The following is a 22,180-nucleotide window of genomic DNA, read 5'->3' as shown; positions in this document are numbered from 1 at the left end:
CGGCACCCGGACTGCTATTAGGTATCGGGATGAAATCCTTGGACCCATTGTCAGAACCTACGCTGGTGCAGTGGGACCTGGGTTCCTCCTGGTCCACGACAATGCCCAACCTCATGTGGCTAGTGTATGCAGGTAGTTCCTGGAGGATGAAGGAATTGATACCATTGACTGGCCCCCACGTTCACCTGACCTAAACCCAATAGAACACCTCTGAGACATTATGTTTAGGTCCATCCGGCGCCGCCAGGTTGCTCCTCAGACTGTCCAGGAGCTCATTGATGTCCTGGGGGATCTCCTCCCCGATCTGGACCAGGGCATCAATGATGGCCTGGTCAATGCTGACCAGGCCGTTCGTAGTCTCATTAGGAGCATGCCCCGACGTTGTCAGGCATGTGTACAAGCACGTGGGGGCCACACAAACTACTGAGAATCATTTTGAGTTGCTACAATGACATTTTAGCTAAATGGACCAGTCTGCTGCATCATTTTTTCACTTTCATTTTTGGGGTGTCTTTAATTTAGTGTTCTTTAATAAAGTGTTCCTTTTAATTTTTTTGAGCTGTGTGTGTGTGTGTGTGTGTGTGTGTGTGTGTGTGTGTGTGTGTGTGTATGTGTGTATATATATATATATATATATATATGTATATGTATGTGTGTGTATATATATATATATATATATATATATACATACATACATACATACATACATACATACATACATACATACATACATACATACATACATATACATACACATACAACATCACATGCTCTGTCAGGCTTTGACCTTGTGCACTTCGCAGCAAAAAGTGTAGTGCTTGTAGAAATACTGTAGAGACTGTGTGTTGCTTCCTAGTACCTTATTTGTCATATTTGGGACCATAAAACAGCTTGTAGCTTGTCTTTTATTAACTGGATATGCATATTTAGGAGGTAACTTTATCACTATCACTATTGAACTGAAAACTGTGCGTGCGTGCGTGCGTATGTGTGTGTGTGTGTGTGTGTGTGTCTGCAAGTGGTGGCCCACACAAGGACGCTGGAGAAGATCCTTCTAAGTCCATAAATTTCAGCAGGGATTGATGATACATTTTCCACCTGAAATGACCCAACGGTGCCACTGGTGGTGATCTCTCGGCCCCGCCCTCATAAAAAGTTTACTTCCCTCATTCCTAATTGTAATGCTCTTCTTGTGAAGATAAAAGCGCTGCAGGCTGACGGTTCTCCAGCCAATGTGGAAGGCGGTGGGGCTGGCTTGCTCGGCGGAGGACGCCCGGGACATTCCTCCGCCGCTTTGACTTCCATTTAATGTCACCGCCACAAACAACAACAATTTTCTCTGCTCTGATCCCAAATCCCTTTGCTAATTATGCTCTTGTTTTATTCAACCAAAACATTTAGGATTATAAGTCCTGCCTTGTAAAACACTGATTAAAGATTATGTATTTTGTTGGCGGAAGCAAACTCCTCTACTTCTGCACAAAAACGCATGAAAATGTGTCGAACATGCACCTCTACTGTCTTGCACATGCTATTACTTATCTGACAAATGCACCACATGGTGGCGCTGTTATTAAACACCATAAGTCACATTGGCTTGGATTCTTTTTTTTGCAGCTCAATGTGCCAACCACTGTAACTTTAGGGTGTTTAGCCCAATTACCACCAAATTTGGGACACCTCTTTAGGGGACTGACAAGCACGTGTGTGTCAAATTTGAGCAAGACTGCTTGAAAAACATGGCCGACATCAAGCTGAACGTCTTGAGTCAGCAACTCATTGAGCATTTATCTTATTATGATAACACTTTGAGCAAATAAATTTCAGTAACAAAAACCGGTAGTCACAGCCGTGCAGCATAAGGTAACAAAAGGTGACAGAGAAAAAGGCTCTGTGAAAACAAGCAGCTGGCATAAGCAACAGGTAAGTAAGTCGTTCAGGTGACGGCACAGGCAAAGAGAAACCAGTCAATGAACCAGCGCCGTACCTGTGAAGATGCTGGGCTTTTAACCCCCACTAATTGCAAATGTGTACAACTCCACTGGGGTAAAGTGACTGCAACTTCCCCCCAGAAGGAAGTGCAGCATTCCAAAATAAGAGTGCAGGATGGGAAGTGATCGTTCCTGTCCTGCGGAAGACGACAGCTAGGTTGTGCTTATGCTGCTCAGAGGTGTAAAGTGGAACCTCGGTTAGCATACACCGTTGTTTACGTTTTAGTTTTCCGGTTAACATCAAAAATCAATGCCAAAGATTAGCCCTGGTTTGCGTATATTTCCTGGTTAGCATACAATATGGCGCACATCTTGTCGTATTCCGAGTACATTGCGCGAGTCCATCTGTATTTTTAATATTTTAAAATCAGAAAACGCCCTTGTTAGCATCTTGCTAATACATGGAAACAGGAAGTGGGAGTCAGCTCCCTCACCCGTTAATGATGTCATCAGCGGTTAACTCTGTAGTTCTTTGCTAGCGAACACGGTTACGCTACAAGTCTCAATGTTAACACAAAACACGTTTGCAAGATCAACACGGACGCCACCTTGGTGTTTTGCTATGCATTATTTCTTGAATTCATTAGTGCTTCTTACCTTCTTTTTCAAAATGCTGCCACGTGCGACTTTCTTTGGCCCCATATTGGCTTATTTCGCAGCTGTGATCAAAAGAAAAGCTGGAAGAAGGAAAAGAAAAAGGAGTGAGTAACGAGTAGCTGCGCCATTCTTGTTAATGAGGTGAAAAATGGCTTTGGTCCTGCTTGATGCCAGTGTTTCCAGGAGGCTAGTGGCAATGTTGCTCCAGGTGCTGAAGATGGCTTCACGGAGGGCATCCACTGTCGGGAACTCATGTCCATTTTTGTAAACTTCCCTTGCCATCCATCCCCAAATGTTCTCCATTGGCTTGAGATGAGGGGAACACGCAGGATGGCCCAAAAGAGTGATCTTGTTCCTCTGGAAGAAGTCCTTTTGTGAAGTGCAGCGTTGTCCTGTTGGGCACACCAGTCATTACCACACAGACGAGGGCCTTCAGTCATGAGGGATTCCCCCTGCAACATCTCCACATAGCCGGCTGCCTTTTGACGCCCCTGCACAACCTGAAGCTCCATTGTTCCATTGAAAGATGATGATGGTGGAAAACATCTCAGGTGGGATCTCCTTGTCCTGCCAGCAACGTTGGAAGCCGTCTGGACTGTCAAGGGAGAATTAAAAGCCTTCTCTTGCAGATGGTGTCTGATGGTTATTGGACTGCACTCTGCACCAGTAACGACCTTCATTTGGGCCCAGGATGGTACCGTGTCTCAACGGACAGCCAATGGGATCTCCGGTTAATTTTTTTGGGTTTATCGCTTGACTTTTTTGTTCCATGAGCTCAGGATGTTTGAAGAAGTTTGAAATGACTGTCTTACTGCGTCCTTGCTGACGCAGCTCAACAACCCACCGCCTTCAAAGAGAGAAAGCGTTTTTGTCTTTGTCATCAAGAGATCAAGACAGTGTGAATACCTGACACTAAATCACATTCACTCCACATTTTTGCCAACATTTTGCCTTTTAAAGGCGGTGCTCTTCAACTTTTCATGAACAGCCTATTTCACTGCAATGCTGCTTTGCAATAAATTGCTTTTTATGTCTCACACCCTTTTCTTCTTTTTGCATTTTGAAGCTCTACTAGATCCAACAGTGCAAAATGTACATTCTTGACATTTTTCAACTGCTCTTAACATTTCGATCAGGAGTGTATATGTTTATATTCATTCCCAATCGTTTTCTGTATCTAAAGCTATAAAACGTGTTTTGTGTTAAAATTGTTGTGTTTTTGGAACAGATGTATTGGATTTCTTATGGGAAAAACGTATTTTGTTAGTGTACGTTTTGGTTAAAGTCGGACCCTGTGGAGCGGATTCCTGACGCTAACCAAGTGTTACCTACTGTGTCTTTATGATGGTGTTTACAGAAATTCCTTTCCGAATATCAGCCAACGCTGCCAAACACAACCTTCTGTCACTCCGGCTGACTTCCAAGTGGTGAGAATTGCAAGAAATTGCAGGAAAGATGGGAAAGACAGACAGGAGTCAGGAGACATGACACCAATATGGAGCTAGCAAAGTGTGGAGATGACGTCTGGTCTTCCTTTCGCACTATTACTCAAACTAAAATGAATAAATGTGGGAAAAACCTCCACCTTTCCGCTCTTTCTGTCTCTCTGAGGGAATCACGTCATGACTCGTGGCTCAGGCCGCCACATTGTCCGATTTATGCGAAGGTTGATCTTCATAAAGTCCCTGTTGGCGTGCGCGTGTCATAAAGATGAACTTTTTAATAAGCCTGCAGTCAGACCATGCTGACAGGCTGTTTGGAAAAAAGACATCATAACTTTTACTAATCACGTCAACAGTGGCCTCTGTTCTACCCCGTGGTGCCGCAACGAGCTCGCATGTTCTACGCCAGCGCCGTGAAATTGACAATGCATCTGTCATTAACTTGTTCCTTGCACCTGGGCTCTGAAATTTCTTCACTTTCCTGCTTTGTTCCTTCGCAGTTGAGATGGAACTTTTAACTTATAATGTATCTCTGCTTTTGACCTGCTCATAGAAAACATTGGAATTCTAGCGTGCAGATGCATATTTAAAAGAAATATGAATGAGCTATATTAGATATGACACTAATTTGCTTGCAAAGCAAAGATGCTTTGTTAGCATCCATTAACCTACACTGGATTGCTTTTAGCATCTTCAATGTAAAAATATCAAACATCCTTCCGTGTTTCTGTATGCAACTCCTGCTGGGAAAAAGTTTTGACACCCCTGATAAGTTCATTTTTTAAACTTTAATAAAGATTTGGAGTGCATCAAAAAGTGGAAAGGAAAACCAGCCCCGGGTTTTCTTATGAGTCACATTTCAGAACGGCAAGGCTCAACGGGTTCAACGTAAAGAAAATGTACGGGACAGGCGTCCCTCGCAATGTCGCAGTTCGATTATCGCTCTCGTCTTTTTCAGAAATTAATGAATGAATAAGTGATGGCTGCTTGGTCTCTTTTTAGTCAACACATTTGGAAATACAAGTGACATGTAGTATAGTGGTCACTAGGTGGCAGTAATGACAATACATTGAGACGTTGGCTTATATGACTTGACCTTAACACTGCATGAAGTCATGAAGTCAGCCATGGCATGTCCCACACGATAGTGTGAAGTTTTTGGCTTCTTAATCTTGCTAGCGGCCATCTCATGTCCCTGCAGCATAAGAGTTGCAATGTCTTTTCATAAACGATGAATAATAGGAGTGACTATATGGGTGCTATTTCATGTCTAATGTTAAAAGCTGTATTTAGAGTTTTCTATGCTCTAACTATGGACGTATTGCAATTAACATTGAATCCTATTCAAAAAATTAGCAACAAAACACATTGAAAGACATTTTCAAAACAAGCATCTGCATTTTCTGAAAAGCAGTCATTTACTAACAGTTGGCGTCCGTTTCAATTACGGTACACACTTTGTTCTTTGCTCTATTCTGTTCTTACAACTGGTCAAATTAAGAAATAGTCACACTTGTAAAAGTTCATAAGCTGTTTGGTGTGCTTACAGTTCCAGACTGTTTTTCTTTAGTGTACGATGAGGCAAAATAGCACTTTTGGTGGTAAGGTTTGCCGACCCCTGCTGTCAGTCATTTTGCCTCCTCTCAAAGTAAAGAAAAATAGTCTAGAGACACAAACGTAAGATAAGTTTGAGTCTTTTTTCACCATAGCTGTTACAACAGCATGCAACAGTCAGAAGTTCCGTTTGCAAGGACTTGTGGAGTTCTATGTAGTATACAGTACAGTATAGTGGAGAGTTGCAGATTGGCACTTCGTCACAAATGTGTTTTTTTCTGAAAAATAACATCCTTTTAAATGCTCGTCTTATCTGTTTAATGTGACGTTTCATGCTGATTTTTCCCTTGCCTGGGCAATAAGATACAACTTTGCTCTTCTCACAGGACTGTAGGCTCGCACTTATGACCGATATTGATGAATTATTATTATTTTTAATGCATTCATGGTTCATTTACCATGGGGATTGCACCAAAGTAAAGTAATATATATGATAACTACATTAATAAACAACTTTTTTTTTTTTTTTTTTGTCATGACTGAAAGGAGCCACAACAAGGAGGTTGAAGAGCCGCGGGTTGCCGACCCCTGCCATAGATGGAGCAAATCAATATGAAGCAAACACAAACAGTTAGCGCTTTGGTATGCAACATATCAGAAAAGAGTCACTAAAAATATTCACATTTGAGAAGCTATAATCAGAGGATATGTACATTTTATTTACACAAAAGGCAACCCTGTCAGTACTGGCCATTTTGCACGATTTTGGCTGATCTTTTAAGGCACACAGAATAGATGTTATCTATGGCTATATACAGTACACATGGAACGTACCAAAAGAAAGATTAGACTCCCACCGTGCATCTTTTTATCTTAAAATTGATCTGAAGCCAAATGCATTAGCAGAGAGTGGTGTCATCACCTCTTTTAGCCTCTTGCGCAAAAACCCCCTTAAAAGACGTATTAATACGTTGTTGGGATTGGGCGTTCGGGTTTATAAAAATGTACAACTGCGTCTTTGGTATTGAATGAGTTAATGGAATACCAAAATAGCTGTCAATGAACTGGATGATTCATTGATCAATTATTGCAGCTCTAGCTGTTGCATTTTGTGCCTTCTTTTTTTTTAATTCTGGCATTTCATTTGACTTCAGTGCCATTATAGTGTTCTCTGAAATACACCTTTCACATGCAATTATGTGCACTTTATTTTTGGGGAAAAAAGACACAAGGTGTTTTTCAAGGCTATTTTTCCAGGAGTAAATCAATTCCAACCTCATGGCGACTGTAGAAGCGGCAAGTCTTACTTAGCGTTACTTACTTAGCCTTTTAAAAAGGCAGAACTGTAAATGTGCAGTGGTGGTGGTTCTCCTGATTGCTGTTGTTTGTGCTTGATGTGCTTCCAGAGCGGCGCAGCCTGAACAAAGAACACGCCTGTGAGCAGACGCGAGGGAAGCCGCCGCTGTGAAATATCAGTCAGGTAATGCGAATCGACAGGTCCGGGAGCACAGATCAGCATTTGGGAAGTAAACGAGAGACTGTATCAAATCACATCAGGCGGGAGGCGGGACAATGAAGCCGGGGCGACAGCGACATGATCAAAGCGTAACAGGTGGAGGCTTTTATTGAAATTAGCCTTTTTAATAACGCGTCTGAACAACAATAAAGCCAAAAGCAGCTTAGCACGTCTTACGATTGAAGCTCTGACAAATAAGATTGACTTTGAAAGAAGTTAATGGTGGACCCTCTGTAGTAGTATTGTCAAAGTGAGGTTTCCTACTGTACTTTTGCCGTGTATTACAATATATCCATCCATCTTCTTCTTCTGCTTACCCAAGATTGGGTCACGGTGGCAGCAGGCTAAGCAGAGAAGCCCAGACTTCCCTCTCCCCAGCTACTTTGTCCAGGTCCTCCCGGCGGATCTCGATGTGTTCCCAGGCCCGTTGAGAGACGTAGTCTCCAACGTGTCCTGGGTGTACTCCCAGGCCTCCTACCGGTCGGACATGCCGTGAACACCTCCCCAGGGAGGCATCCTGACCAAATGACCGAGCCACCTCCTCTGGCTGCTCTCAATGTGGAGGAGCAGCGGTTCAACGCCGCGTTTCTCCCGGATGACACTGCTTCTCACCTTATCTGTAAGGGAAAGCCCAGCCACTCTATGGAAACAACAAATTTTGGCCACTTGTACCTGCCATCTTGTCCTTTTGGTCACTACCCAAAGCTTATGAGCATACGTGAGGGTAGGAACGTAGATCGACCAGTAAATTGAGAGCAACAGACCGATGCAGAGTCTGCATCACTCACCAATTCGCCTGTCCATCTCGTTCCATCCTTCCCTCACTCGTGAACAAAACCCCGAAGTATGGGCGAGAACCATGGACTCTGACTTGCAGGTGCTGATAACAATATCTATCTAGATATAGTTGGGAGGTCGATAGGTGGATCGATGCAGCGTCTGCAGTAATGCGGTCGCTGTACCAGACCGTCGTGGTGAAGAGAGACTTTTCTCAATTTAGCGGTCGATGTACGTTCCTACCTTCACCTATGGTCATGAACTTTGGGTACAAGCAGCTGAAATGAGTTTTCTCCGTAGGGTGGCTGTACTCATCCTAGGAGAGAGGGTGAGGAGCTCTGTCATCCGGGAGGGGCTCAGAGTAGAGCTGAAAAGTTTTGTGCATGCACATGGACGTACTACGATGTATGCCGGCGTGCTTCAGTGTGCTCTTAACTTATACAAAACTTACCCATAACTTATTCGACGTACGCCAGCGTATTCGTCAAGGTGTGACGGCCTTTACTGCATGCAGTTACAGTACCTTGTTGTTAGTGCATGTTGCTACCGTAATGGTATGTTGTTTTGTCAGTGTGTGTTGGTACACTGTGCATTCATAGTCAGCTCTTTGCGTCTTTTTATGGCATGGTGTTACACTTGATAGTAACACTAGGTTGTTACTTTAGTATGTTCTTACAGTAGTCTGTTATAGTATGTTGTTACTGTAGCTTGTGGTCAATGTTCCCTCTAAGCTAGCGTGTGCGCAATCGCTCTCAGCGCACACCAGATCCATGCAGCGCACAAAATACAATCCAACCTGACCTGTAAATGAAATAAACACCTAATGATTTAATCTGTACCATTTTGCAATGCAAGTCAGTGAGTGACAGGTAACAAGCGGTAACAACACGTACATACCAACACTGTCCAGCCAATGATAAGCTCCTGTTTGAATGTATTCACTTACTCAGATAATCCATTCATTAATGTTGCGTTACATCGTACATGCTCTGTTTTGCAGGTTAGCATATAGCTACCGATGCAAGAGAGCTAACCTGTATTATGGTGAAACGAATGGGCAGCACCACATCCACTCACCAATCAACCAAGTAAAGGAAAAGCGGTTCTTTTAAGGTGTACCGGCAGTCGGATATGTGCAAACAGAAGAACAAGAGGTGAAACTGGGATTTAGAGATTTTTTCCTTTTCGAATGATAAAGGGCTGCTCTATGAAACATGCTGCAAAACCAAAGCAGCAAACCAGTTTTCCGAGTGAAAAGTGGGAGTGAATGTGTGGCGCAACTGTGCAGGTTTTATTGCCATGCTTTTATTTTGATGGCCGGACGTACTGGATACAGGAAGTGTTACGCCGAGTTTGTGTTGCTGAAGGGACCGGAAGGTCGGTTGAGAGTTAATTTTACTGTTTTTTTTTTTTTAATTTTATTTAGACAAAAGTAAACCTATACAACAAATATGGCATCAATTTCAAGTAAATTTGCAGGATGAGATCGTGCCACTGCAGGCTGCCGCAAAACAAAGTGAAAATCAAAAGGAAGAAAAGAAATGGAAAATAAAATGACAAACTAGGGGTTTCCTACCAGATTCAGATGCTTAACTATAAGAGCATGGCTTGTTTTGTCTCAGGTTGAGAATAAAGAAAGCTACATTGTGGAATCCTCCTTGGCGTCCGTTTCAAACCACTCGTATACAAAATATGACAGTTCTCAGGTTTTGGACAGCTGCGATACTACAGTGTGCACGTCTGATGCCGCTCACAGACGTCCAAGAGATGCTCAGGTCCTTTTTGTGTATGCTCAAATACTTGAAAAATTAGGGGGACCATTGCTTGTTACTATGTTGTTACAGTATGTTGTTACTGCATGTTGTAATAGTATTTTGTTACAGTAGTCTGCTACTGCATGTTGTAATAGTATTTTGTTACAGTAGTCTGCTACAGTATGTTGTAATAGTATTTTGTTACAGTAGTCTGCTACTGCATGTTGTAATAGTATTTTGTTACAGTAGTCTGCTACAGTATGTTGTAATAGTATGTTGTTAGTCGTCTGTTACAGTATTTTGTAATAGTATTTTGTTACAGTAGTCTGTTACAGTATGTTGTAATAGTATTTTGTTACAGTAGTCTGTTACAGTATGTTGTAATAGTATTTTGTTACAGTAGTCTGTTACAGTATGTTGTAATAGTATTTTGTTACAGTAGTCTGTTGCAGTATGTTACAGTAGGTTATTACAGCTGCTTCCACATCTTGTTGCAATCGTCTGTTGTTAGGTACAGTAGGTTTCTGCTGTATGTTGTTATTGTAATGAGATATTGCAGTCCTCCAGTAAAAGTCTAGTTTGGCAGCAAAATGACAACGTAAACAAGATGTGTGTGTGTGTGTGTGTGTGTGTGTGTGTGTGTGTGTGTGTTGTTTCCTTATTTAGGCGGCTCATTTACAGTAAACAGATGAGTTAGAAATTCTGTTTATGTAGCATCATGGGTGGGATGGGTTTTGGGTTGGGGGTGTGGGGGGCGCGTGGGAAAGACCAAAAGAGGAGGCAGAGCATCTTCTTGCTCACAATGATCTATTTATCAATTCCCCATCCTACTTCTCTCCTCCTCCTTTCTTCTCTTCCTTCTTCCTCGCTGACTGACCTACTTGTGCATCCTCTTCAGAGCACTTTCAATTCAACTTAACATTTTTTTTAACACTTTTTTCCTCTGTTTTTTGTGGTTTTTCTGTCTTTCTTGCTGCTGCAGCAGCTGCATCATCCCTCCGCGGCCGTTTCCTCCCTCCTTTCATTGACTTTAGATTGCTTATCTTCCCCCGGAACAAATAAGATACAGTGGAGACAATTGGTGCCCTCGTTATATTGTTTGCTTCCTCGTGGAAGAATGAAAGCGTGTGGATAATAATAACAGTGGAGCATTCTGCTACAGTCTCCTAATTAATATGTAAATTTACAACCGAGCATAAACGCTGAGCAGATGATTGGAGGAAGTATGCCTACATGCTCGTTTACTGTAGGGCATGTAGCTTCATTACGGATGTGTATTTTTTACCAAAGTGCAACGGCGTACATTATGAAAGCACAGCTGGAGACAGAATTCTGAAGGACATTTGAAGGAGAGTGGATGTCCTCGGCCAATCGCAGAAGAATTCCAAAGTTGTTTTTATTCTATTGCACATCAGCAGCAGCCACCGTTTCATACGCGACACTTTGTGTGTGACGGGGAGTACGTGGATGCAAAGTGCTGCACTGGGACTGAGTGTGCGCCCGTGTGAGCTGACAGCATCCGACAGCGTGATGCAACAAACATGTCCACAGTTTGTCACTTGACATTTTCAGCAGATACTTTTACACGTACCCTATTCCCTCGGATAGTCGCCCGAAGGCTGTTGTTTACTCAACTGCAGAGAGAAGCAGGCATCCATTATTTTGCACAGGCCATTTTTATAATCATAACATAAAATACAATATCTTCAAAATATACATTAGTCATATTTTTGGCATGCATTTATTTTAGTCCTATATATATTGTTTAATTCCCCCAAAAACTTTGACTAAATTATATATATTACTCAATTTTTCTTGTATTAAATAAAATATTTTTTTACATGTTTTTTTGTAATTGTTGATACACCATATAGGACCAAAATATTTTATTAAATAAAATCAGTTCTTTTATCCATGAATAAAAAAAATAAAAAAAACAGAAAACATGCCTGCTGGTTATTAAATGCTCAAATTGGATATTATAATTGTATAATTATTTCAAAATATTTGCAAAATATAAATATTTTTGGATATTGTGTGTGGAAAAAGAACAATTTAATAACATTTAAATTTTTTGGAGCAAGACAATATCAAACCATTGCAAAAGTATTTCTTTTCTTGTTTTTATGGAATAAAAAGTAGTAAAGCATTGTAGATGTATTTTTTTTAAATCACAAATAAATGCCAATGTCTGATTAAATGAATACAAATGACAAAAATGTCAAACATTATAAAATATAGAAAATACAGCAAAATGGCAAGACTTGAGACAGGCTGGGTAGGGCAGGCTGGGCTGAGCAAATATGAAGGCTCAGAACATAAAAATTGTGTTTGGGTTCAGTATCTCCAGCAAGTAGTGTAGATCTGATGGTGTCGTTGACACGCTCCTTGGTTGCCTTCAGTCAGCAAAGCTCCTTTTAAAGTTTGCGACGCCGCCTTCAGTCTGTTTTGGCACCCAAAACTGAACGCTCTCCAATGTGAGACAACAGAAATAGTGTTTTTTTGTTTTCTTAAAGGCCGCCTAGAAAGATTCCCAGACATCTTTAAAGCTCGCCGTCTATGCTGGCTAATGTTGTCATGAATTATATAAGAGCTAAGACTCCACCTGGTATTTATGAGTCACTTTATCTGCGTGTGGAAACGTATGCCTCCTAATGAATCATCCATCAGCCATCGTATCTGCAGGTAGCCTGGCTGGCACTCAGGCCGATGTCAGAGTGATTGGATTAGCATACATCAAGATCTTATCACAGTGTGAGGCTGACCTATCCGTGGCAGCGCTGCATTAATACGAGTCACAGCCTGGGAAACGGACGTGATTATCCAGTTATGACAAGCAGATGAATGTCCCCTGATTATTAAGCGGCTGGGTTCATTTAACAGTAAAGGTGACGATTACAGTAGATACCTACTTACGGTACTGGTGCTAGTGGTAAGGAGGAGGGCACAGGCGTTTAATGTAAGGGTGGCAAAAGGTGGTTAAATTGGGGTGACGAAGGTGCAGGTTGTGAGGACTCAGGTGCTTAGGTGGTGCTGAGGGCTGGTGATACTTCATGGTTTGGGTGGCGAGGGTTACAGGAGGGCACAGGGTTTGGTGAGAAGTGGGTTGCCAAGGATTAGGGCTGGCGTAGCTTGTGGGGGATGTTTAAGGTAAGGTGGTTGGCATTGGGTTGGGGAGCGTCTTAGAATGGCACAGGCAAATTGGTAGGTGTACAGGTGGTAAGGGATTTTGATCGTTAGGTGGCAAGAGTTGAGTTACAGATGACTAGGGGCTGAGCTTTAGGGTGCCTGACACTTGACTTAGGTTGGCGAGTGTAACTACAGCAAGGTTTGTTGCACACGGTTAGGGTGGGGGGAGTACAGGTGGAAATCATTTTGTCAGCAAGGACTGGGCAGAGATTCTTACAGTGACACATGATGGGTTGGTAGGTAAGGGATTTTGGTAGTGAGTGTTACAGTAGGTGTTGCGTTGTCATTTGTTGGGTAACTTGGGTGTTAGATGCAGATTTTAGTGTAAGGGCAGCAAAGTTTGGGTTGTGTGGTGGGGGTTACATGGATAATTTGGATGCGGGTGTTCATGGTTGGGGGGAGTGAGGTTCGCAGTTGCAAGAAATTGGTTGTCAAGGGTAAGGATGGCATGGGGACAGGTGGAGCAGAGAGGGTACAGGTGCTTGAAGGTTAGACTGGCAAAGGTACAGGTGGTGATCGCTTGGGCTGGTGAAGCTGCAGGTGTTTGGGGTTAGGGTGGTGATGATAGGCTGGCAATGTTTAACTCATGGTGGTTGGAGTTGGATAGTTAAGGGTGACTGTGCACAGGATTCAGGTGGTGAGGATTTGGGTGCAGGTGTTCATGGTTGCGAGGTGAGGTTCACATTTGCAAAATATTGGTTGGCAAGGGTAAGGATGGCATGGGTACAGGTGGTGACATTGTGGTGAGCAAGGCCTGGAGCAGAAAGGGTACGGGCGCTGAAGGTTAGAGTTGCGAGGGTACAGGTGGTGATCACCTAGGCTGGTGAAGCTGCAGGTGTTTTGGGGTTTGGGTGGTGCTTCAGAGTGGCGAGAGGTAGGCTGGCAATGATTAGGCTTATGGGAGGGTAGATTTAGGATGGGCGAGGGTGGAGAGGACACAGGTGGTAAGGGTACAGGTGCTAAGGTTTAGGATGGTGACAGTTGGGGTGAGGCAGCTGGTGTTTGTGGCGAGGGTGGCGAGGATTCATTTTGGCTAGGGCAAGCATTGCAAGGGTACAGGTGCTGACGTTCAGGCTAGAAAGACTCATGATGTGGAGGTACAAGTGGTGCGAAAAATGGTTTGGGGAGAATAATGGTGGAATAGGAGGACGGTGAGCGAGGGAGAGGTTGATGTGTTTTCAGCTGATACACTTCCTTGCTGATGTTGGCTCATTTGTCTTGGCTAGAAAGGAGAGAACCAAGATGGAATACTGATGCTAGCACACACAGCCTTATCTTCACCTCGTCCTCCATTTATTCTCTCAACACATACTCTACATTCTGTCTGCTCAACTGACTTCTTGCCTCCCGTCTCAGCTCAGCTTCGCTGCTGTCTCTCCGTGCAGCTACACTTCGCCGAACCACATCCCCTCCATCTGTCCATTCACTTCATCTATCCAGCCCTCCATTTATCATCCCCCCATCTATCCATCCCTCCATTTATCATCCCCCCATCTATCCATCCCTCCATTTATCATCCCTCCATCTATCCATTCACTTCATCAATCCATCCCTCCATTTATCATCCCTCCATCTATCCATTCACTTAATCTATTCATCCCTCCATTTATCATCCCTCCATCTATCCATCCCTCCATTTATCCAGCCACTTCATCTATTCATCCCTCCATTTATCATCCCTCCATCTATCCATCCCTCCATTTATCATGACAGAGCTAACATTTCAACTTCTATGGCACTGATCAAAATCACGGAGGAAATGACTACTGCTATAGACAACAGAAGATGTGCAGCTGCAGTATTTATGGATCTTACAAAAGCCTTCGATACAATTAATCATAATATCTTAACAACAAAATTAGAAAGGTAAGGAATCAGAGGATTAGTTTTGAATTGGATTAAAACTTACCCAGCAAACAGGAAGCAATTTGTAAAGCTAAAATTTGCAAAACACATCTGCAAGTTTAAATATCACGTGTGGAGTACCCCAAGGGTCAATATCAGGACCAAAACTGTTCAATTTGTATATCAATGACATTTGTAAAGTAACAAAGGACTTAAAGTTGGTATTATTTGCGGATGATACTACTGCCTTTTGTTCTGGGGAAAGCGCACAAGAACTAATTAAAAAGGTCAAGGATGAAAAGGTTAAATTAAAGACATGGTTTGATAAAAACAGATTATCCCTGAATTTAAGTAAAACTAAAATAATGCTATTTGGAAATAGCAGAAAGGATACGTATGACCAAATACAAATAAATTTCTGGGGGTCATAATAGACAAAAAAAATGAGTTGTAAATCTCATATTAAACATACACAACAAAAGGTGGTGAGAAATATCTCTATATTGAATAAAGCAAAATATGTTCTTGATCATAAATCACTCCACACTCTGTACTGTTCCAAGTATAGACAATACCATACTATACCAAGTATAGACAACATACAAAGCTTTATTTTTAATATCACATATTCGTGATGATCATTCATAATACCAAGTATAGACAACATACAAACCTTTATTTTTAATATCACACATATGAAAATTTGCAGATTTAGTATTCTTTCAAATCGCTAGAATAATGCATAAAGTTAATAATAACTTGTTACCAAAAACCTCATACAGTATTTTTCAATCAGAGAGGAGAAATATGATCTTAGAGGAGAATGAAACTTAAAACATTTATATGCCAGAACTACGCTGAAAAGCCACAGCATTTCTGTGTGTGGAATTAAATGATGGAAGGGATTGAGTAAGGAACTCAAACAATGTACAGAGATGAGCACATTCAAAAAACAATACAAGCAGTTGGTTTTTGTTAAATACAAGGCAGAAGAGTCTTGATCATCACAATGAGCAGGGGTGCTCACACTTTTTAGCCTGCAAGCTACTTTTAAAATGACCAAGTCCCAAAGATCTACCTACTACTATAAATATAGAAAGTATATATATTTACTATATTTATTTAAAAAACGGCCATCAGTGTAGCCCCCATCCCTCCCTCTCTGTCTCCATGGATCTTCCTGTCCAATCCGTCACTTTTAGATCCCTCTTGTTTTCCTTCATCGGGCTGCCACCCGTCACCCTTCCACTTGTCCCCTCCCAGGGTCGCGTGAGTTGAGTGCGGGGAGGTCACAGCTCAGGTGGTAAGACATGAAATCAGAGGTGTTTACGTTCGTGACAGCGAGCCGAAGGAGGGGAGCTGAGTCAGGTGTCCTCCTGTGATGCTGCAACGTGGACGATGAGACGGATGTACATGTAACAATGTACATTTTTTTGAAATGTTCAAGATTTTTAGCGTTTGGATGTGCGGTGTTATCTTTTTAAAGATTGAGTGTACATTGAGTCTTTTTATAAGCACCAAACGTGAGAAAACTTGTTCTTCATGATGTCATGCTGGACAAACCTCCTTCATGGACATGATACCCCCTCCGACCCGCCACTAGCTAGACACGCCCGCCACCTAAAAAAGGCTTTGCTACGCATCTCAAAACCAATCCTGGACTGGAGCTCCGCCATCTATCCATGAGTCAGCTACAGATGTGGGAGCTGTAAGCTACACCATGTTGTTTCTATTCACTGAATATGCTAACTTGGCATGTTAGCACTGGAGCATCACATAGCTATGCTAGTGTTGCTAAGGTTTGTTGTCCTCCTGTCCCACTCCTTAATGTTACTATTTTGTATGTGATATATGGCCTCTATTACGTTGGACAAGTGCAGAGTTTCGGTGTAAAAGTGTAAAAAGATGGTCAAATATATATACTATATCAAATATAGTGCTTCTTGGAGAGAAACATTCTGTCGGAGACGAACACAGCTCATTAGCATTAAAGCTAAACACAAAAGTTACATTTGCTGACCTTGAAGATCAATTGAGTGTTGATGCTGGATTTCCCGTGGAAAAAACATTCAACCTCCGGCGCAAACTAAGTGAAATTGTTTGTAATGCGCTTGTAAACGCATGTCAACGATCAGAGAAGGCGCCCGGAGCGAGAAGATGCTATCTCTGGCTGTATCAGACGGCATACATATCGTCATATTTGATCACGCTGGATCAGCTAACAGGCACGTTTGGCCTTTCCCACCTGCTCGGTGAGTCATGTGAGGCTGTCTCGCTATGAGTAGGCGCAGCACCGCATGCCTGCAGCCGTGCGTGCAAACATCCTAAAGCGGAGCCAGGCTAGAGCGACCACTGAATCACTGCGCAGAGTCCGTGCTCGTCGACAGAGCGTCTTGTTTCTCCTTGTGCAAGAACGAGGTGGAAATACAATTAGTGTTTGATATATTTTATGATGGATATATTCTGCTTCCAAGCAGAGACACATGAATGTGTTTTTGGTGTGCATTCTATATTTGGATGACACTTTATCTTTCTGTCTGTGAAGATCCTACTGTGTATCAGGGGTAGCGAAACTTTGGCTTGGTAGCCAGATGTGGCTCTTTTGATGACTGCATCGGGCTCTCAGACGTGTTTGTTTATTTACATTTTTTGGGGCTGACATTTTAAAGTAAAACATAACAGAAATCAGTGTTAAAAATGTAAAACTTTCCATCCAGCCATTTCCGACAGCAACGCGGGTGGCCAGAGCCGATGCCATCTGTCCTTCCCATGTTTTCCGGGTCAGACACCAAAACTCTGCTATTACGAGAGCGGGAGCCTTCTCGGGTCATTGAGATGTCAAGAGGTAAACTCCTTTAATCAAATAGTCAGCTAGCTAATTCTGCATAGCCAGCCCTTTTGACGAAGAAGAGGGCAAAAAGAAAGACGGTGCAAAACCATGCAGCACCAGAAGTCACATTAATGGTAAGAACTATTGTATTTATGATTGGATGGATTCAGTATAACAATCTTATTCTGAAATTCTAAAATTGTTAGTCTTGCTTGAAAATGCACAGTCTTAGTTGTACTGAATGTTGAAAAATATTATATAGCTGTCACGGAAATAAAGTACATGCTATGTGTGGCTTTCTTAGCCAAAAAGGTTCCCGACCCGTGTCTAGATGGTATGTAGAGGCTTAGGACTTGGCTGAGGTCTGCTTATGTTTCTTCATGCTCCTCTAGTGACCTTGAACCCTAACAGAAATTGGAACATACAGTAAATTGATGATGAAACTGCCCTTACCTTCAGTCATCCTAAAACATCTGTTAGGTTCAAGAAGGACTCCAAATTGCCTTTTGCGTCCACATATACTTTTATTGAGATCGTCTTCCACGTTGACAAAAACATGTTTTAGGTTTGCTGAGGACTAAATTGTCCTCCATGTTTACAAAAGCAGGTATGTCAGGCTCTTTCACAACTATAACGGTCTTTGACATCTATAAAAATGTGTAATTTAGTTTCATAGAAGACACACCTTTGGGTCATTGAAGACTCCAAAAGCATACGCTAGCTGCATTAAAGGCTGTAAATTGAGCGTGAATGGCTAGCTAGCATCGGCTCCAGCTCCCCATGACCCTGCAGAGTACGAGCGTCATAAAAATGGTTAAAGTCATCATCATCCACTCAGTAAACGTTCCTGACAACGTCTTCCTTCAGGCATGACGCTTGGGAGGCTTACAGGCCACCCAAGAGAGACCACCACTACGTTGGACTTTCCTCTTTTAGAAGTCCACCAGTGGGAGGTCAAAGTGCACTCATCCAATTCTGTCACTCAAACGTCCATATCTCCAACAGGCTCACGCTCGCTGGCTGCTCAATAAAATAAGACATGATTTATGGAAAAAAGCCATCAGCGTTGGCCCAAAGGTGCAGAGGAGCAGAGCATCTCACTCGCCACAGACTGGCTGCCGTTTATCTTGATGACTGGAGTGCTCTGTTGCTGGCCCATTAAAGCAGCATTCTGCCCTGTTTGGACGTGCTCATTCGATCCTTTAGATTGTCCATTGTTTCTTTGATGGATGGACATGAGCTGATGCAAACTCTGCTTCATGAATATTTTCGCCATGCTAGCGAGAGGCAAAGAATCGCCATACAAGAGGAAAAGAGCCGCCAAAGAAGAGGCAAAGAACTGCCACACAAGAGGCACAGAACCACCGAGAAGAGGCAAAAAATTGCAATACAAGGCGCAAAGAACAGCCATAAGAGAGGAAAAGAACCACCGTGCAAGAGACAAAAAACTGCCCTAAGAGAGGCAAAGAACAGTGAAGCATCACTCTTTGAAAGGCAAAGAACCACTGTACAAGAGGCAGAGAACAGCCCAATAACCTCTGTGAGAGAGGCAAAGAACCACTAAACGAGAGGCCAAGAACCACTAAACGAGAGGCCAAGAGCCACTATACAAGAGGCAATTAACCGCCAAAGAACCACCATGCAAGAGGTAAACAAGTCATTGAACTGCCGCTAATGAAGTGCCTTTCAGGATGCAAAGAACTGCCAAAGAACCACTATACGATTGGCAAACAACCACCAAAGAACTGCTATGCAAAAGGCAAAGAACCGCTAATGAAGTGCCTTTCGGGATGCAAAAAACTGTCACACGAGTGCCAAAGAACTACCATGTGAAAGGCAAGAGGCAGAACAGCCCAATAACCTCAATGTGAGAGGCAAAGAACCGCTATACAAGAGGCAAAGAACTGCCAGATGTTAGGATCAGAACCGTCATACGAGAGGCAAAGAACCCCTGTTCTTTTAGCACCCCCTGTTAATGACCATTAGTCATTTGTTTTGATAGCTAGCTATCAGGAGTTCTAAGATGGAGGTACCGATTGCTCTTTCAGCTATGGCGCTCTTCCTCAGGGGAGATGGAGGTAATTTCCCTCAAATGTCAAATGAAAAGTTTGTTTAAAAGTCAAACTTTGGTCCGACTGCATGTAACTCAAAACATCATCAGCTCCTATTTCTCATGTCCATCTACAGTATGCTCTTCAAGTTCTTACGTTCTTTCTTCTTTAGGACTTTGTTGTACTTTATTCTACAGTACTTAAAGCTCCCCTATTACACTGAAGTATTTTTCATCACTTTTAAGTGTCAGAGGCATTGGAATAGTGTATTGGAAGTGTGTCAGTCTTGAGGCAGTTTAAACCCTACAGGGAACACAACCACACAGCTAATGAGCGGTGTTTGTCTCCAAGCGCTGCTGTGTACTTGCCCAACGCAACAGATGGCATATATCCCATAGAATGTAGTAGCATGAAGGAGTGGGACGGGAGGACACCAACGTTAGCATAGCTATGTGATGCTACAGTGCTAGCATCATGCTAGGTTAGCCTACTCGCTGAATATAAACAAAATGATCAAACTTACAGCTCCCACGTCTGTAGCTGACTGACGGACAGTTGACAGAGCTATATTTTAAGATGTGTAGCGAAGCCTGCTTTTTTACAAAGCGGTGGGCGTATACACGAGGTGGACTCATCCAGCTAGGGATGGCCCTAGCTGGATGTAGTGTAGTTTGTGCCCATCTGGAGGTAAGAAGGACTGAAACAAATTAGGATTTGATCAACTGTACTTGTTGATTTGTCCTAATGAAATATCATGACTACTATCACAGTCATCAGTATCTACCAGAGTATAGAGCGGAGGGAGCCACCTGGAGTGGCCCAGCAAAGTGCACTGTATTCGGGCACATGCTCCGAGCAGCCGGTGTGACGCCACGGAGGTCTCTGGCAAACCTTACGCACTTTTCAAATGCCGCTGCGCTGGCATTTCAGGTGGCTAATAAGGTTTTTTGTGTGCTCAATGTTTTTTTTCCCCCTCATCGCAGAGCATTTGGTACAACGACCTTCCTCTTAAAGTGAATGTTTTTTTTACAAGCGAGCTCTGGGGAACTTACGACAGGCCGTTAACGCCACTGGCAGGAGAAAAAAGGAGCACTTCATTTGTGCACCTGCGCAGCACAGGTAATCTCACCTCATTGGAGCATTTTTTTAAATTGGGGGTTATCGGAGCTGTTTTTAATGATCAGATTTATCAGTATTATGTCATAATTCCCTCATATCGGCCCGATAATTATCGGTCAGATAATTATCGTGCACCACTACCAGAAACATCTGGCGGCATTCATAGTTGTGAAATTGGCTTTCATCAGCCCATCTGTGTGTCTGTCTAGACACACCTCAGTCCTTCAGCCCTCACAGAAACAAATGGGATTTGAGTTTCAAGCAGCGAGAGAGGATGGCTGTCGTGCTGCGTTGCTTTGTGTTGCCTCCGCCAAGGCTGTTGTGTTTGGATTATGGAAAAAAAATCTTTCACAATTCAAATGAAATGCTGCGATCTTTGCAACCCTGGCCTGGGAATTACCTGCCAGCAGTTTGCACTTTTTTGTGGTCCATTTTAAAAATCATCATTTGCATTTTGTTCCCTTTCTGTACACAGAAAGAAACCGAACAGTGACCTTAAAACCGAAGTACGTACCGGACCCCGAGAGCCTCGGCTCCCGGTACTTAAAAACGAAAAACGATGAGCAAGTAACACTCACAATTAGGAGTCCACCTGAACGCCTCACGGCGCAAGGGGAATGGAGCAGAGAGGAGACAGAGTATGAAGTTGTTCATTGCTCTGTGTGCATCGTATGAATAAAGAAGTACGTTTGGTGATTATTTTGTGCATTAAGTGTGTTTAATCTTGAGGATTTCATTTATATTGGTGGTCCAATCCCCACAGTGAAAACCTGTCACTGAGTGGGGATTCCACTGAACATGAGGCCTTATCGCAGAGGCGAGCACAGTGGCCCCTAACTTAAATTTTCAGGAGTGCAAGCAGAAAGTTTAGGGCCGCACACCGAAAAATCAACTTGCAAAGTAAATACTCACATTTCCTCTCGTTTCCACTGTATTACTGATAAATACTTGAACAACAAATGGTAACCGTCTTCTCTAACCACCCCGTTTCTGTCCCTACCCTCTGGAATGCCTCAGGACACTCATTCATTGACACTTTAACAAAGCAAGTTAGCATGTACCCCATGAACGTGATAGCCACTTGTAGCTTCCCTGTGGGACAAAAACAAGCTCAGAACTAACTGCATTGCTTGTATTTAAAGAGATACATTTGGAGTCCGGAGACCAGAGGCTAGTCGGAAAACTAGCTAGCTAGCTAGATAGCTGCCGCCAGTGAGGCGGAATGAGTGGACAAAAAAAGTGAAGCTCAAATTATGAAAGTATGCCAACATCAGATTGGAAAAAAAGATATGTAGGATGATTACTAATCTATTTATCTGTGCTCATGTGAAACTTAACAAAAATTTGACCAAGCAAAATACTTTTTTTTTTTTTTTTTTTTTTTTTTAACATGGAATTGGTATAAAATTAACTCATTCAATACCAAAGACGTATTTATACATTTTTATAATCCCCAATGCCCGATCTCTACAACATATTTATACGTCTTTTACGTTTTTTTGTGTTAGAGGCAAA

The 22,180-nt window shown here is 42.6% G+C and overlaps 1 protein-coding gene across 4 annotated transcripts in view; it reads left to right on the top strand.

Annotated features, from left to right (window-relative positions):
• Positions 1 to 22,180, top strand: part of LOC129183196 (protein ELFN1-like) — a 114,020-nt gene that overhangs the window by 43,434 nt on the left and 48,406 nt on the right. For 2 of the 4 annotated variants that reach the window (XM_054780176.1, XM_054780178.1), the window contains exon 2: positions 6,991 to 7,064. The exons of the other annotated variants lie outside the window; for them this stretch is intronic. The gene's annotated coding sequence lies outside the window, so the exon portion shown is untranslated. The remainder of the gene's footprint in view (positions 1 to 6,990; positions 7,065 to 22,180) is intronic. 4 annotated transcript variants of the gene reach the window in all.

Source organism: Dunckerocampus dactyliophorus, chromosome 6, assembly GCF_027744805.1.
Source record: "Dunckerocampus dactyliophorus isolate RoL2022-P2 chromosome 6, RoL_Ddac_1.1, whole genome shotgun sequence".
In the NCBI taxonomy this organism is placed as follows: Eukaryota; Metazoa; Chordata; class Actinopteri; order Syngnathiformes; family Syngnathidae; genus Dunckerocampus; species Dunckerocampus dactyliophorus.
This window is presented reverse-complemented; position numbering and strand designations above follow the sequence as displayed.